The following is a 16,268-nucleotide window of genomic DNA, read 5'->3' as shown; positions in this document are numbered from 1 at the left end:
AGGGATGATATGAAATCTCATGATGGCTTTGTTTTCATGATGAATGGTGGTGCGGTTAGCTGGAGAAGCTTCAAAGAGTCTGTCATTACGGATTCTATAACGGAGGCTGAGTACATTGCAGCATTTGAAGCTGCCAAGGAAGTTGTGTGGATAAGGCAATTCTTAGAAGGGGTAAAGGTAGTTCCTTCCGCCATAGATCCTATCACGATCTATTGTGATAACATTGGGGCCATCTTTTAAGCTAAAGAGCCCAAGTCTAGTAACAAGTCTAGACATGTACTTAGAAAATTCCATGTAATTAGAGATTTCATCGAAAGGAAGAAAATTGCAATATGTAAGGTTGGGACAAATGATAATATTTCCGATCCCTTAACCAAGCCTTTATCGCAGGCTAAGTATGACCAACATGTATTTTTCATGGATCTTAAACGCATGCCAAATTTGTATTAGATTATAAGATATGAAATGAAAAACGTTGTTTTAGTTTGTTCATATATGATAATCGCGTTTATCGTTTGAGTTTCATTTAAAAACTCTTTCATTTATTACTTTGTTATATCCTAATGGGTTGTTGAGACAATATTGAACCCCATTAAAGTGAACTGGATTATCATAGTATTGGCCCCTAGTTACTTACATGAGGTGACGTCTCCCAGTAACTAGAGTGTGAGTCGATTGATGGCTAGTTCAAATGCCATAAGGTCATAAAGGATGACTAGTTGATCACACAGACAGACTGTATGAGACACTCTGTCGGGCAGTGACCGCTTATAGAGTTCTGGCAGTTTTTATATAGCTTGGTCATGGGGAGAGATACTATAGTTCTTTTGAGTCAATTCTTAGACTAAAGACTGTTCGCCCAACGTGGCACAGTTTCTAAGTGACTTTGATTTTTGCACTACGACTTTCGTAACTGAGGTCAAATGGGCATCTTTTGGGTCATGATGAACTGCGCCTAATCGAAGCGAGCAGTGCGATAGGAATTGTCCACCCCTTGTCAGGGTTCTTTAAAATCTCAAGGCCACTCGAGGAGTAGTGAACTGAAATGCGTGGCCACCCTCGGAAGGTATCCATGGTAGATAATTCCGGTCAGACAATTACTCTCCAGATCGAGGAAACCACTCAAGATATGATCAAATGCAAGTACGACCTGCATGACACCTCGCATTGAGTGGGAGATGATTTAATAGGACAAGAGAGTTGGTGATGCACACTTGTCTCGGACAAGTGGAAGATTATTGGAGTAAGTGTCCTCAACAATAGTGCGATCACATGATTAAATCTCATAATAAGAATACGTAAGGGATGATTCATTTATATAGTCAATTGATCAGCATTAATTGATAATGATTGGCTAACTAGAGTTTGATATTACTGTCATTTGACGGTGGTGGTCAGTTGATCCGTTAAGGTCACACCTTATGGACATTTGCCTTAATAGATAAATTAGTTAATTGTATAATGATACAAGTTAATTAATACCTTAAAATTAAACAATTTATATTTGTGAGTGAGAATACATATCTTATTGTAATTCGATTAAATAAGATTAGTTTTAGTAATTAAAATGTTTGTATTACTAAAATTTGATTATTGTTTATGAAACAATTTAGATAAGAATGAATGGTTAATTATAATTACAAAGATGTTGTAGATTATATTAACATAACCCATTTTAAATACTTCTAGATACCTCATTTCTGCACCTCCCGTAAACCACCCGGTGATGATTGGGCTGCATTTTTGGTACACGGAACGATTTATGACAGTTCGTTAGTTTATCGGCAAGTGATAGCTCAAATACTTGTGTCTACCCCTTGGTCGTCATCTACACGCCATTACGGTCGTTTTGACCGTAATTAGAGTTCATTTGGAGTCCGGATCAAAAACCGTCTTCATTTTCTAATAAACCGTTTAAAATTCCGAGTCTGAATGTTCTGGAATATTCTGGATATTTCTATTCCATAATTTTAATCTTTTCATCTTTTGGAAAAATATATCCCGAAATCATATTTTAAACAATAAGGAAGTTGAGATCTACCGCAATTCCTTAACAGAAACGCGGAAAATCTTTCTTCAGCAGGAGGAAACTTCTGGGGAAAGGACGCAGCACCTGTTGCGCTTCTTCCAAGGGTCGCAGTGGTTGCTGCGCCTCTTCCCCAGCTCTTTTTTTCGTATTTTAAAATTTTTTCGAGATTTGTTTCCAAAGTTTTACCATAACCCTAATTCCTCCGTGTGATTAAGGGACCTTCATTCCTCATATTTCTCACGCGAGTGTCCGCCCTTCTCTTCGCCCTTTGCATTCTAAGACCGCGCTCTTTGCTTATTGACGTCTACGTGCTTGAACTTTCGACCACGTAAGCTCGAATCCTTCTGAGTACCAGTCTCGTTTTGCATGACCGACCAATTTGATCAACTCCACTCAATTAATCAAATCAATTTAATTTAATTCCTCTTACGAGGGCAGTTTCATCGTACATTCGAATCGAGCAATCACTAATCGTTAACTTAGCTAACCTCGTTTCATCAAACATGTAAGTCTGAGGGTGTAAATCCCATGTTTTATTATTGTATTTTATTATTGTATAAATTAATGTGAGGTTTACGTTGAAAACATGTTTAAAATCGATTTATAAAACCCTTTTAACAAACTTATTTTCACGGATTAACAGAAGACAGACGTCGAGAAGAAACGCAGCAACTGCTGCGCCGCTTCGAAGAGTCGCAACATCTGCTGCGCCTGTTCCTGAGGCTGCCGCAGTTTCTGCCTTTCCTGTTTCTTCTTCCTCCTTTGTTCTTTCTTGATTCGTTCCTTTTATTCGTCTTTTCTTATTTTCTTCATAATTATAATACATAATTCATAATTATTTATCACCCTTTTTGTGACACCCCGCGATAAAGCGGAAAATATAACTAATAAATTAAAGCGGAAATTTGTGAGATTTTAAAAACTTTTAAGTTATTAGTTAAAGGTTAACACGCGGGTGCCAAAACGAAATGAAACAAATACTACGATAGACAAAGTTTAGGTTATTACAACCCAAGTCTAGAAAGCGGGGAAAAGATATCCCACGAATAAACAAATCAAGGGTTTCTAAATTAGAAACTAAGGTCCAAGGGTTTAGTTCTCGCTAGCCCACACGTCTTCCCCACGTAAGCATCTTCAAAACCTGTCATTCATGTAAACATGAACGCCACAGTCAGTGGGGAGTAACTCAAGGTTCTCCCAGCCACAATATGTCGAAATGCAGATAACAAACAACACTTAATCAAACATATTAATCATGCAACATATACGAACAATAAGGAATAAGGAGATATAATGAACAATCATGGTGAAACAGGCCTAATACTTTCTTAGTAGAATAGGCATGATGCATGAGGATGAATATGCAATCAAGGAAATAGAATCACCAAGTCAACCCACTCATGTGGACACGACTCAACAAGTGAAAGACATATACTTAGTATGAACTCAAACAAGACAAACCCTCTAGACTCCAACCTCTTGGTAGGACGACGATCATAATACGGTCCTAGTCTAAACCTGGCCAGACTCTCGGGATGGACGACACCCGATTCGACAAACGATACCAAATCGTATCCAAGACTCGAAACATGGTACACCTAACCGTGCCCGACAGTCGAGTAACCTCAAACGGGACCTTGTCACCTAACCGTGACCCCCGGTCCGAAGAGGCGGAAGGAAAAATAGCCCAATCCGGAAACAATGGCACCTAACCGTGACCCAATGTCCGAGGGCAAATAAATAAGGAATGTCAAGTAGTCACACAATGTAAAATGTCACACTTGAGTCACAATAGGAGTAAGAATGATCATGCAAACATCATATGATACGAGACCCTTAATGTCACATTCATACTCATGGCTTGCATCTCACCATGAGTACAGATGGGAACATTAATCCCAACGATCATATCGCAACTAGAGGGCTTATAGCTCACCCCTAGCATCCGATAGGACCAAGACTCTCACAACAGAACAATACAAGGCATTATCAAGAATGTGACGCTTAATAAGTAACTATTTATAATAAATATTTCATGCTTATATTAATAAATATTCCATTCTATAATTTAACATGCCGGTTAAATAAAATAAATAAATTATAACAAGTAGTGATGAATAATTTACGTTATGCAAAATTTACGGGTTAAAATGGAAACCCACACAAGTGATTTCTTCACGGGCCTACTACAAAGCATGAAGTTGGCCCAAGTCATGTAATCATACAAATCCAACAAGAGAAATATGGTGAGCCCAAGGATAAAAAGGTAAAGAGCCCACCAATTAAGTTCAATCGAGCCCAACAAACAAAACACCCAAAGCATACACAAGGGAGAAGGGGGAAAACAAAGGGTGTAACCAATCACCTATCCCGTGACCACCACACAAACCACCAGCCCACGGCCACCGCGGTCCACGACCAAACCCAGCCCACGGCCAGCCCGTCACCGAGTCCAACATCTATGAAACGGGTCCAACAAAATTGTAACCAACACATGCCCTAAACCACCATGTATGTAGACCATAAGACGGAATTACGAGTATGCTTAAGACGGATACAAATACACTAACTATACCACACATGTTAACCATTTGTGATAATCACCATCTATCCACTAGAGGCAGCCTACATGAACCTGTGCACAACCTCCAGACCGTGCCAACTCAAGCTCCTCCATACACCCCTCACGGCTGCCCAAGGCAGCGCCAACGTGGCTGCCCAAAAGCAGGCCGTGTATAGCACCTATGAACACTACCCTTCCCGTCTCAAAACAAAGACCAATACACGCCCTGTTCTCGTCCCAAAACAGAACTCAGGTAACCAAAATCACCCGTCCATGTGAGAAATAAACAGGGCTCAAAACAACAGCGTTCAAGACAAATCCGTGTGAGTCAAACATTAAGACGGAAATTAAAAGCTAAGTCGAGACGGAAACGAGTACGGTTATAGACATGAATGGCCACCAAGTCTCGCTCACACCAAACCCAGATTTTCAGTCCCAAAACAGCCATGCCAACAACAGTTTAAGACGGAAGTTAACATATGAAAGCGAAAAAGACACAAAGAACTCAACTTTATCGAATGAGAGCATGTAAAAAGATATAATAAAACGGAAATCTCGACATTTGTCGAGTAACCTATCACCGTTACCTGTTTATAACCTCTTAAACGTCCAAGGAACCATCCAAGGGTGATTCTAAACCCAAAATGGAAGAGATTAGCTCCAAAAACCGCATCCTTGAAAGACGGCCGAAATGAAACCGGATGAAAGCTTGGCTCTTTTTTATATAGGGAGGAGGAGAATGACGAGGGGAAGCTAATGGTACAAAAATGGTGAAGTTTGGTTGAGAAATGAAGGAGAAAATGGAGGTTGAAGGAGGCGGGGATGGTGTTGTACGGTTCTCTGTGTTTGTGTGGTTACTTCTTTTTGCTCTATTGAAAGAAAGACGAAGAAGGAAAAAGGATGTGGGGATGGGGGGAACACGGTACCATACGACAACGATACTATATGTATTAATAGTACATAATGATATATAATAATAATAATAATAATAATAATAATAATAATAATAATAATAGTAGATATTTTGAAGGTGGGTGAATGTGTTGTTGGTTTTTGATTGGTCCAGATTAAATTAGGTACAACATGAAATGTGACGGTCTAAAGTTTAGACGGAAATTAAGACGGAGATTATGATTATTACAGTCATCATTATTATCCGACCAAAAATACGTATACATATATTATTATATAAATTACGCCTCAAAAATATAATTTAGTAATACGTATTTTTATAAAAATGAGCTTTTATATAATACGTTTATAAAATCGTGTTTGACATAAAATTAATTAAATTGAATAATTCAAAATTATAAAATAAAGTAGTCAAACGGTTTAATAAATTTTAAATGTCAAAATAGAAAATTCGCGGGTGTTACAATCATCCCACCTTTTAAAAAGTTTCGTCCTCGAAACTTGAAAGTAGAAATGAAAGGTTATAAAAATAAAATTGGACTTTTAAAGTTGGTAACCAAAACAATAAAAGGTTACTTATCGTAAGAATTATAATTCTTCCAAAAGTTTCACATAAAATTTTCGACAGAACCATATTCTCATCAAAGGAACGAAAGTGTTCTCGTTACGTATTCAAGAACATCACATTCCAAATCAAAGATAAGGTAAAAAGGCAAATCATTTGTATAAATTGAAAATCAAAATACTTTCAAAAACATAAATGAAGAGTTTTCAAAAGTATAAGTCTCATTCATGGAACGAAATTGCTCTTGTCGTGCACACAAGAACGCCAACTTTCCAAGTCAAAGACAAATTTAAACCAACAACCACTCGCCGACAAGCGTAGAACAAGTTATCAAACGTCTCCAATAACAAGTTCTATCATCCGATCAACGTCAAAATCAAAAGAAAAAGGCAATCCACTCAAATTTTCTCTTGTAAAAGCCAAAATAGAAATGAAGATTTCTCATTTAAACTCAGAAGGGAGTTAAATTCCTGAAAATATAACATTATACTTTAACCAAATCATAAATAGATCAAAGTTTAACAGAAATTGGGTAAAATTTTGAGAAATCACACGTTTAGCAATTAAAATCATGATAAAGTAGTCTATATTCCAAGAACAAATAGGAAACTAAACCAAATTTTCATTTTCAATCCTTTTAAAAGGGGTAAGGTTTTGTAAAAGCAACACAAACTTTTAACAATGGAACAAAAATGGTAGCTTGAAAGTTTAGGCATTGTATAAAATGAAAGGCAATTTGGACATCATAAATACCAATTACGCTAAGAGAGTCCAAACCTAACCAATAAAAAGAGCTACGATGAATTTCATAGGGCAGGACTTGAAATCAAAGTTACAAGGATGTAAAAGATAGAGTTTCACAGGTTACGAGTATTAAATTTAGAGGAGGAGCATGATGAAGCGAAGAAGAGAGGCATGAACGGTAACGCTTATGCTCAAAGAAGAAAGGAAATTAGACAACAAGGAAACGCCAGATACTCACATCTCAAACAACAATGTCATCCTGAACGGTTCGGAAAACTGCCTAACCCCAAAACTCATAACCACTTAACTCCCAAGGATTTCCTCAAAACACTTACACACTTACTCTTATGCTATTCCGAGGGTCAAGGCACTCCACCGCAGTTGTGATTCCATAACTCTCAAATATAAATCATCTACCAACGATTTCCACGAGACAAGATCAAAGCTACTAAAAGAGTTACACTCATAACCAACTATCGACACTATGAGTTCTCACTATGGTAAAATCCTTAATCAAAGATCATAATCCCAAGCTCCTTATACAATTCTAACACTCCAAACAAAATCTTATTCACACCCGAATTCACAAGCATAGATGATCACATTCCCCAAATTATAAAGATCACCAACCAAAAAGATAAATAGGTATCTCATACGAATTTTCCTACTCAACCTAACTTAAGTTCTACTAATCCAACTTCGACGAAAACAAGACTCACAAAGAATCCTCAAGGAGCATCTCACTCACTCTACAACGTAGCCAACAATGCCATCACTCTACTAAGGAAACAAGAGTAATAACCAGGTCAGGAAATGATAGGAAATTTCAAAGGGATACATGAACATGACGAGATGTGAGATTAAAGGAGTCAAATAATAAAGGTAACTAGTTAACACCACTAAGAGATATTAGAATTAGAGAGGTATTCAAGGCAAGGAAATAACGAGTAAACCTTTATACTTAAGAATCAAATCCAACCAAGGTATGAACGAAAGGGAGGAAAACGATTAAAGGTACGAAAGAGGATTTTAAGGCTTAAACCAAAAGCTTTCTGAGACTTAAGGTTCTCTCTAACAAGGTCACGCCTATTAGGATATTATACCTCCATAACAAAACGACCAAATCCCAAAACAAGGGTCAAGGTAAAATAAACGCTCGCTTAAGGGTTGATAAAACGGTTAGATACCTCTTCCACCTATCTTATCACATATTAGGATTTCCCTAAAGCAAATCTACCACTCAAGTATAAAAGCATCTCTTTATCTCAAGCACTCGACACAACCTCAATGTTTTAAAAACCAAAGAATGAATGGACAAAGACTTCTCAACAAAGTTCTCAAGGAACAACTGACATCAAATCACATCACCAATCTATACGGGATTGTTAACATCTAAAAATGGGTTTTCTTCCAAATTCATATCCTAAACTTATCTCATGTTTACTCCTAAGGTGACGACGCTCAACCTACTAAGCTTTCAAATCCTAAACATAAACAACAAAGCCAAGTTCTATAACTTTAATCACATAGGCAACTCATTCCAAATACAAAGAATCCACCAATCAATTATACTCACTTTGTCAAGGAACTAGGTATAAGAATCACTAAGTATGTCTCATCACATTACCTAAGTCTTTCTAACATCACGACCTCTCAAACCAGGGTTAAGGGTCAACCACAAACAAACTCCACAAAAGTCAAATTATCCAACCAAGGTCAACATTCCTCAAAAGAAAGAGTACTTCAAAAAGGCGTTAAGGGAGGATAAGCAAGGGACAAAACGCAAGTTAGGAGGGTACAAAAGTAATTCCCAAGGAATAAGAAAAGAGAGTTTAGAAGAAGCGAACATTAAGAAGTAAAGAGCAAGGCAAGGTACATAAAGATGGAGGAAAACTCCGAGGAAGAAGGAACATTCTTCAAAAGTTGAACAAATCTTCAATGCTCGACAATAGGCACCAAATCTTGATCTTCACATAGGTAAGCTCACGGTCATTGATCCAAGGACACAACAATTATTAAATGACAATCAACAAACAGGTTAGAACCTAACAAAGAGCAAACACACCACAGACTACCATCTTAGGTCCTTAAGTCTACCCATCTCTCATTCATTATTCAAGGTCAAGTTCAAGTTAAATTTGGGGTACACGTGTGTGCGTCGGGAGCAACATATGCTCTGATACCAACTGTGACACCCCGCGATAAAGCGGAAAATATAACTAATAAATTAAAGCGGAAATTTGTGAGATTTTAAAAACTTTTAAGTTATTAGTTAAAGGTTAACACGCGGGTGCCAAAACGAAATGAAACAAATACTACGATAGACAAATTTTAGGTTATTACAACCCAAGTCTAGAAAGCGGGGAAAAGATATCCCACGAATAAACAAATCAAGGGTTTCTAAATTAGAAACTAAGGTCCAAGGGTTTAGTTCTCGCTAGCCCACACGTCTTCCCCACGTAAGCATCTTCAAAACTGTCATTCATGTAAACATGAACGCCACGGTCGGTGGGGAGTAACTCAAGGTTCTCCCGGCCCACAATATGTCGAAATGCAGATAACAAACAACACTTAATCAAACATATTAATCATGCAACATATACGAACAATAAGGAATAAGGAGATATAATGAACAATCATGGTGAAACAGGCCTAATACTTTCTTAGTAGAATAGGCATGATGCATGAGGATGAATATGCAATCAAGGAAATAGAATCACCAAGTCAACCCACTCATGTGGACACGACTCAACAAGTGAAAGACATATACTTAGTATGAACTCAAACAAGACAAACCCTCTAGACTCCAACCTCTTGGTAGGACGACGATCATAATACGGTCCTAGTCTAAACCTGGCCAGACTCTCGGGATGGACGACACCCGATTCGACAAACGATACCAAATCGTATCCAAGACTCGAAACATGGTACACCTAACCGTGCCCGACAGTCGAGTAACCTCAAACGGGACCTTGTCACCTAACCGTGACCCCCGGTCCGAAGAGGCGGAAGGAAAAATAGCCCAATCCGGAAACAATGGCACCTAACCGTGACCCAATGTCCGAGGGCAAATAAATAAGGAATGTCAAGTAGTCACACAATGTAAAATGTCACACTTGAGTCACAATAGGAGTAAGAATGATCATGCAAACATCATATGATACGAGACCCTTAATGTCACATTCATACTCATGGCTTGCATCTCACCATGAGTACAGATGGGAACATTAATCCCAACGATCATATCGCAACTAGAGGGCTTATAGCTCACCCCTAGCATCCGATAGGACCAAGACTCTCACAACAGAACAATACAAGGCATTATCAAGAATGTGATGCTTAATAAGTAACTATTTATAATAAATATTTCATGCTTATATTAATAAATATTCCATTCTATAATTTAACATGCCGGTTAAATAAAATAAATAAATTATAACAAGTAGTGATGAATAATTTACGTTATGCAAAATTTACGGGTTAAAATGGAAACCCACACAAGTGATTTCTTCACGGGCCTACTACAAAGCATGAAGTTGGCCCAAGTCATGTAATCATACAAATCCAACAAGAGAAATATGGTGAGCCCAAGGATAAAAAGGTAAAGAGCCCACCAATTAAGTTCAATCGAGCCCAACAAACAAAACACCCAAAGCATACACAAGGGAGAAGGGGGAAAACAAAGGGTGTAACCAATCACCTATCCCGTGACCACCACACAAACCACCAGCCCACGGCCAGCCGCCGGTCCACGACCAAACCCAGCCCACGGCCAGCCCGTCACCGAGTCCAACATCTATGAAACGGGTCCAACAAAATTGTAACCAACACATGCCCTAAACCACCATGTATGTAGACCATAAGACGGAATTACGAGTATGCTTAAGACGGATACAAATACACTAACTATACCACACATGTTAACCATTTGTGATAATCACCATCTATCCACTAGAGGCAGCCTACATGAACCTGTGCACAACCTCCAGACCGTGCCAACTCAAGCTCCTCCATACACCCCTCACGGCTGCCCAAGGCAGCGCCAACGTGGCTGCCCAAAAGCAGGCCGTGTATAGCACCTATGAACACTACCCTTCCCGTCTCAAAACAGCACCAATACACGCCCTGTTCTCGTCCCAAAACAGAACTCAGGTAACCAAAATCACCCGTCCATGTGAGAAATAAACAGGGCTCAAAACAACAGCGTTCAAGACAGTCCGTGTGAGTCAAACATTAAGACGGAAATTAAAAGCTAAGTCGAGACGGAAACGAGTACGGTGATAGACATGAATGGCCACCAAGTCTCGCTCACACCAAACCCAGATTTTCAGTCCCAAAACAGCCATGCCAACAACAGTTTAAGACGGAAGTTAACATATGAAAGCGAAAAAGACACAAAGAACTCAACTTTATCGAATGAGAGCATGTAAAAAGATATAATAAAACGGAAATCTCGACATTTGTCGAGTAACCTATCACCGTTACCTGTTTATAACCTCTTAAACGTCCAAGGAACCATCCAAGGGTGATTCTAAACCCAAAATGGAAGAGATTAGCTCCAAAAACCGCATCCTTGAAAGACGGCCGAAATGAAACCGGATGAAAGCTTGGCTCTTTTTTATATAGGGAGGAGGAGAATGACGAGGGGAAGCTAATGGTACAAAAATGGTGAAGTTTGGTTGAGAAATGAAGGAGAAAATGGAGGTTGAAGGAGGCGGGGATGGTGTTGTACGGTTCTCTGTGTTTGTGTGGTTACTGCTGCTGCTCTATTGAAAGAAAGACGAAGAAGGAAAAAGGATGTGGGGATGGGGGGAACACGGTACCATACGACAACGATACTATATGTATTAATAGTACATAATGATATATAATAATAATAATAATAATAATAATAATAATAATAATAATAGTAGATATTTTGAAGGTGGGTGAATGTGTTGTTGGTTTTTGATTGGTCCAGATTAAATTAGGTACAACATGAAATGTGACGGTCTAAAGTTTAGACGGAAATTAAGACGGAGATTATGATTATTACAGTCATCATTATTATCCGACCAAAAATACGTATACATATATTATTATATAAATTACGCCTCAAAAATATAATTTAGTAATACGTATTTTTATAAAAATGAGCTTTTATATAATACGTTTATAAAATCGTGTTTGACATAAAATTAATTAAATTGAATAATTCAAAATTATAAAATAAAGTAGTCAAACGGTTTAATAAATTTTAAATGTCAAAATAGAAAATTCGCGGGTGTTACACTTTTAATTTCCGACTTAAATCCCAAGTAATCAATATATGCGGGTTTTTGTCATTAAAATCAAACCCGGATTTTAGAGTTTCGATTCGTTCATATCAAGTCTCCGGAATTCGCCTTTTGTATATCTTTCATCTGTTTATCACCATCCTCATCAATAGTTTAACATAGCAAACCTAATTAATTTGTACAAATGAACCTAATTAATTTGTAATTAGTTTATAATTCACTTTAGTTCGCTATAATTAATTCTCATTCGTTTGAACTTGTTTCTTTATTGCTTTTATGACAAATTCGCATGTAAATAATCCGTTAAATCACTTTTACTCGAGTCGAATATCGATAAATCGATCATTAAAATCACCAATTAATATTAACAATATGCAGTTCCGGCTTCACAGCCAGAACTCACCTTAGGAACAAATGCAGTGACCACTGCGCCTCTTCCAAGGGACGCAGCATTGCTGCGCCTGTTCCGGGGTGATTTATGTCTCTGAACTTCCGTTATTGCTTTGACCTAGTTTATTAGTTTTACGTATTAACCGACTATTAATCATAATATCGCCACTAATCTGTCCGTTTTCTAACCTTAATTATTTTTTCCTTTTCTTATCTAAAATTATCCGTTTTAAATGTATTTTCGATGTAAATCATTAAACCAATGTAATTATTGTAATTTTTTTATTATTGTTTATTTTATTCTTATTTATTGTACTCTTTGTTATCGTTTGTTTGCTTTCACATGTAATCAACCTTAAATCCATACTTCGACCCAAATGTATGCTAAGTTACATGTTCACCGACTTAGTTAATTCTCACATGCTAGGATTAATTTATTGGATGTTGGATTGCATGCATATAATTGACAACATATCAAGTATAGATGAGTTTCCTAATCATTAGTAGAGGCCGCTATCGAGGCGGGCGGGAATAGGTGTTCGATCAAAAGAGCTTCCTAATATGTACCCTCACCCCTTACTCCAGATCTCTGTGAACATCCGTGTTCATTGGCATCCACGAGAGTCACTCTAGACATAGAATGCTAAGGGTAACGAGTTCTTGGTGTCTATGTCATTGCTTTGTGTCTTGACATGACGCGAAGTATTCGAACGATTTCCAATTTTCCACAATAAATTGGCAGCGACTCCACAAATGCAAACGTTTGTTTTGCCAAGCGCCCACGTGGGCCCCCGTGTCCACAGTTTGGCGACTCCGCTGGGGATTAATACACTTACGTGTTGCGAAGGGTGAAACTTGAAAAAGGTTAAGGAATAGTTTATATGAGACAGTTGTCGGTTTTCATTACTCGACCTTCCTAGGTCGTTTTATTTGGCCTTCCTAGGCCCAACCTAACCCATTCGAGCAATCGTCCCGTCTGGACGGTCCAAATTCTTATTTGGGCCTAAGGATGGACAGAAATTGACGTGAACCATACCATGATGCTTACTCCTGTTTGTATCAAGGGCCTTCACTACTCGAGGGAATGGACTAGGAACCGGCCTTACTCACGTTTGGCACGGGCCTCTCCACAGACCCGGGTTTTATTGCTCGGTATGGCAACCCACCCTTTTAAGCCAAAACCCTTTAAATGCACTCAGCATACCATTATAATGCCTGTCCGAATGCTTGTACCATATGTGATCACCATTTTCTAAACAAAACCATGACGTATTTTATAAAATAAAAAAAAAAAAAAAAACCTCTTTCAAAATGTAAATATTTTCGAAAATGGCCCAAATTAGCGCAAGATGAGTCGAAACCCTGTCCAAATATCGACTCAAAATTTGGGCCTTAAAACCCATTTCAAAACCTCACTTCGAGTCAACACTCCTACAACTACACTACAGTTGACTAGGACAAACATTTCAAAACTTCGTCATTTCTCAAACCTCACTTGACACAAGTGGCACACTCCCACTCCACAACTTGAGTCTTTTCTTTGAATAAGTGTGCTAGAGTGGTCGGTCGTATTTTGACTCGTCATCGATCTCTTATCCAGTTTCCAAGATGCCTGAAACTAGTGCTACAAGCGCCAATAGTCAACCCCAAAATGGTAAAGATCAAATGTTAGCTGCGCTCGCTCGTCTCGACCAAGTTTATGATCGCCTCAATACAATCGAAGGCCGAATTGTGGCTGTAAAAACTAGGCTACCTCCTGCAGAAGATGAAGTTCCTAGTGAATTTGTGAATGACAACCTTCCACCCTACATTGGACAAGCAGAAATCAACCCTCCAGTAGGTCTTAATGAAGCTGAAAAGCGACTCCAATACTTGGAGGAGCAAGTAATGTACCTTAAAGGAGATGATATCTATAAAGAAAACAATCGCAAGTATGAGGCCGTGAGCGCCAAATTAACAACAAACTTCAACATGACTGATATCCCAAAGTTCAAGGGACATGAAAACCGTTTGAACCATATTCGTGCTTTCAAAGACTACGTGTCTATCAAAGGCATCAAACCCGAGATGTTCTTAAGGATCTTTCCTTCATCTCTCAACACCATTCCTAAGCAATGGTTCTATTCTCTAGAGCATAAGAAGATTGCCACCTGGGATGACGCCGCAATGGAGTTCGCTAAGCAATACGCGGATAATGCTGAAATCCAAGTCAATATGCGCACTTTAGAGGTTCTTACCCAAAATGAGAAAGAAGGTTTCACCGACTTCCTAAGTAGGTGGAGGAAGACTAGTACACAACTTGTCGAGCGTCTAGATAAAGCTACCTTCGTGGAAAAATTCGTGGATAACTTAAGACCCATCTATGCAAATCACTTGAGATACCAAAACATTAAGACCTTCAAAGACTTAACTGTGCTAGGGACAAGAATTGAAGATGACATCCGTAAAGGACTCTTGTCCAAAACGGTAGGTCGTGGAAATCAAGGCTCAACAAGTCGTTCCTATGGCTCTACTAGCAAGATTGACGAGGTTAACCTTCTTGAATCATTTAAGAAGAATAACCCCCAAAGGAAGTTCACAAACATTGGTGATACATACTCCAATGCTTTAAAGAGATTGATGAAACAGGGTAAGCTCCAACCCATAGGGCCTACACCTGATCCAGAAAAGAAGTCCAAGTTCTGGGACGAAAAATCATACTGCAAATATCATAGCAGGAAGGGACAAGATACAGATAAGTGTTACATGCTAAAACATGTCCTTCAAGATATGATCGAAGACGGTCGCCTACCCATACCTCCCGGAGGTAAGCCTAACAATACTCAGAATGCTCTTGGAGTTCTGATGATTACAAGTGAAGAATCTACCTTAGATTGTTCACACCTCATTTCTCTAATCGAAGACGAGATCCATGCATTAGAAGATGAATGGAGTTATTCAACCATTACCCCTACCATCGCCGACTTTATTGCATGGGTAAGGAGTGTGAATAGACAAGTCTCAGAACTAGAAGGTATAGTAGCATCCCTCCGCAATCGAAACACCATACCTAGGGAGAACATGCCACTAAATCTCTCTCAAAATTCTACAATGCAAGAGGTGGTAACCGTGGTTGATGGCCTAATCGATCAAATAATCCACTTAGAAGCTAAAATCATCAGGTTGAGAGAACTTGTTACAGACAACGGCATATGGGCCAATGACGATGAAGACGAATACCTCATTAATCACTACCTAGTCAAGATTAGTGAGGAGATAGCCAAAAATGGCGAGGACCAAGATATAGACCACCTTACTCGTTCGGGCCGTCCATATCAAAATGTTTCTCAAAATAGTCCCATAGCCAAAGGTCCAGTTACCAACACCAACGTCTTTACACCAAATGATGGTGAAGATACATCTACTGATCACTTGCTAAAACAATTACAGAAGACAAAGGCTGACCTTTCAGTCTGGCAACTAGTTGCAAGCTCATTCCCTCATCGCCAAGTTCTACTGCAAGCCTTGGCTAAATTAAACGTGGCACATAACTCTACACCTGATGACGTAGTCAACTTAGTCTTCCAAGATTCAACTAAGCTAAGTAACCCGGTTACTTTCTCAGATGGGGATTTACCACCTTTCGGCGCTAGTCACAACTTGGCCTTATACATTACTGTCATTTGCTTAAAGAAGAATGTACCAATGACTTTGGTAGATGATGGCTCTGCAGTCAACGTCCTACCATTAAAAACGGCATATAAGTTGGTCATGAAAGAGTCGGATTGGACCCCTACTAACCAAGGCGTT

Source organism: Silene latifolia, chromosome 9 (assembly GCF_048544455.1).
Source record: "Silene latifolia isolate original U9 population chromosome 9, ASM4854445v1, whole genome shotgun sequence".
In the NCBI taxonomy this organism is placed as follows: Eukaryota; Viridiplantae; Streptophyta; class Magnoliopsida; order Caryophyllales; family Caryophyllaceae; genus Silene; species Silene latifolia.
The sequence above is the reverse complement of the archived record's forward strand: the minus strand, read 5'-3'. Positions refer to the sequence as shown.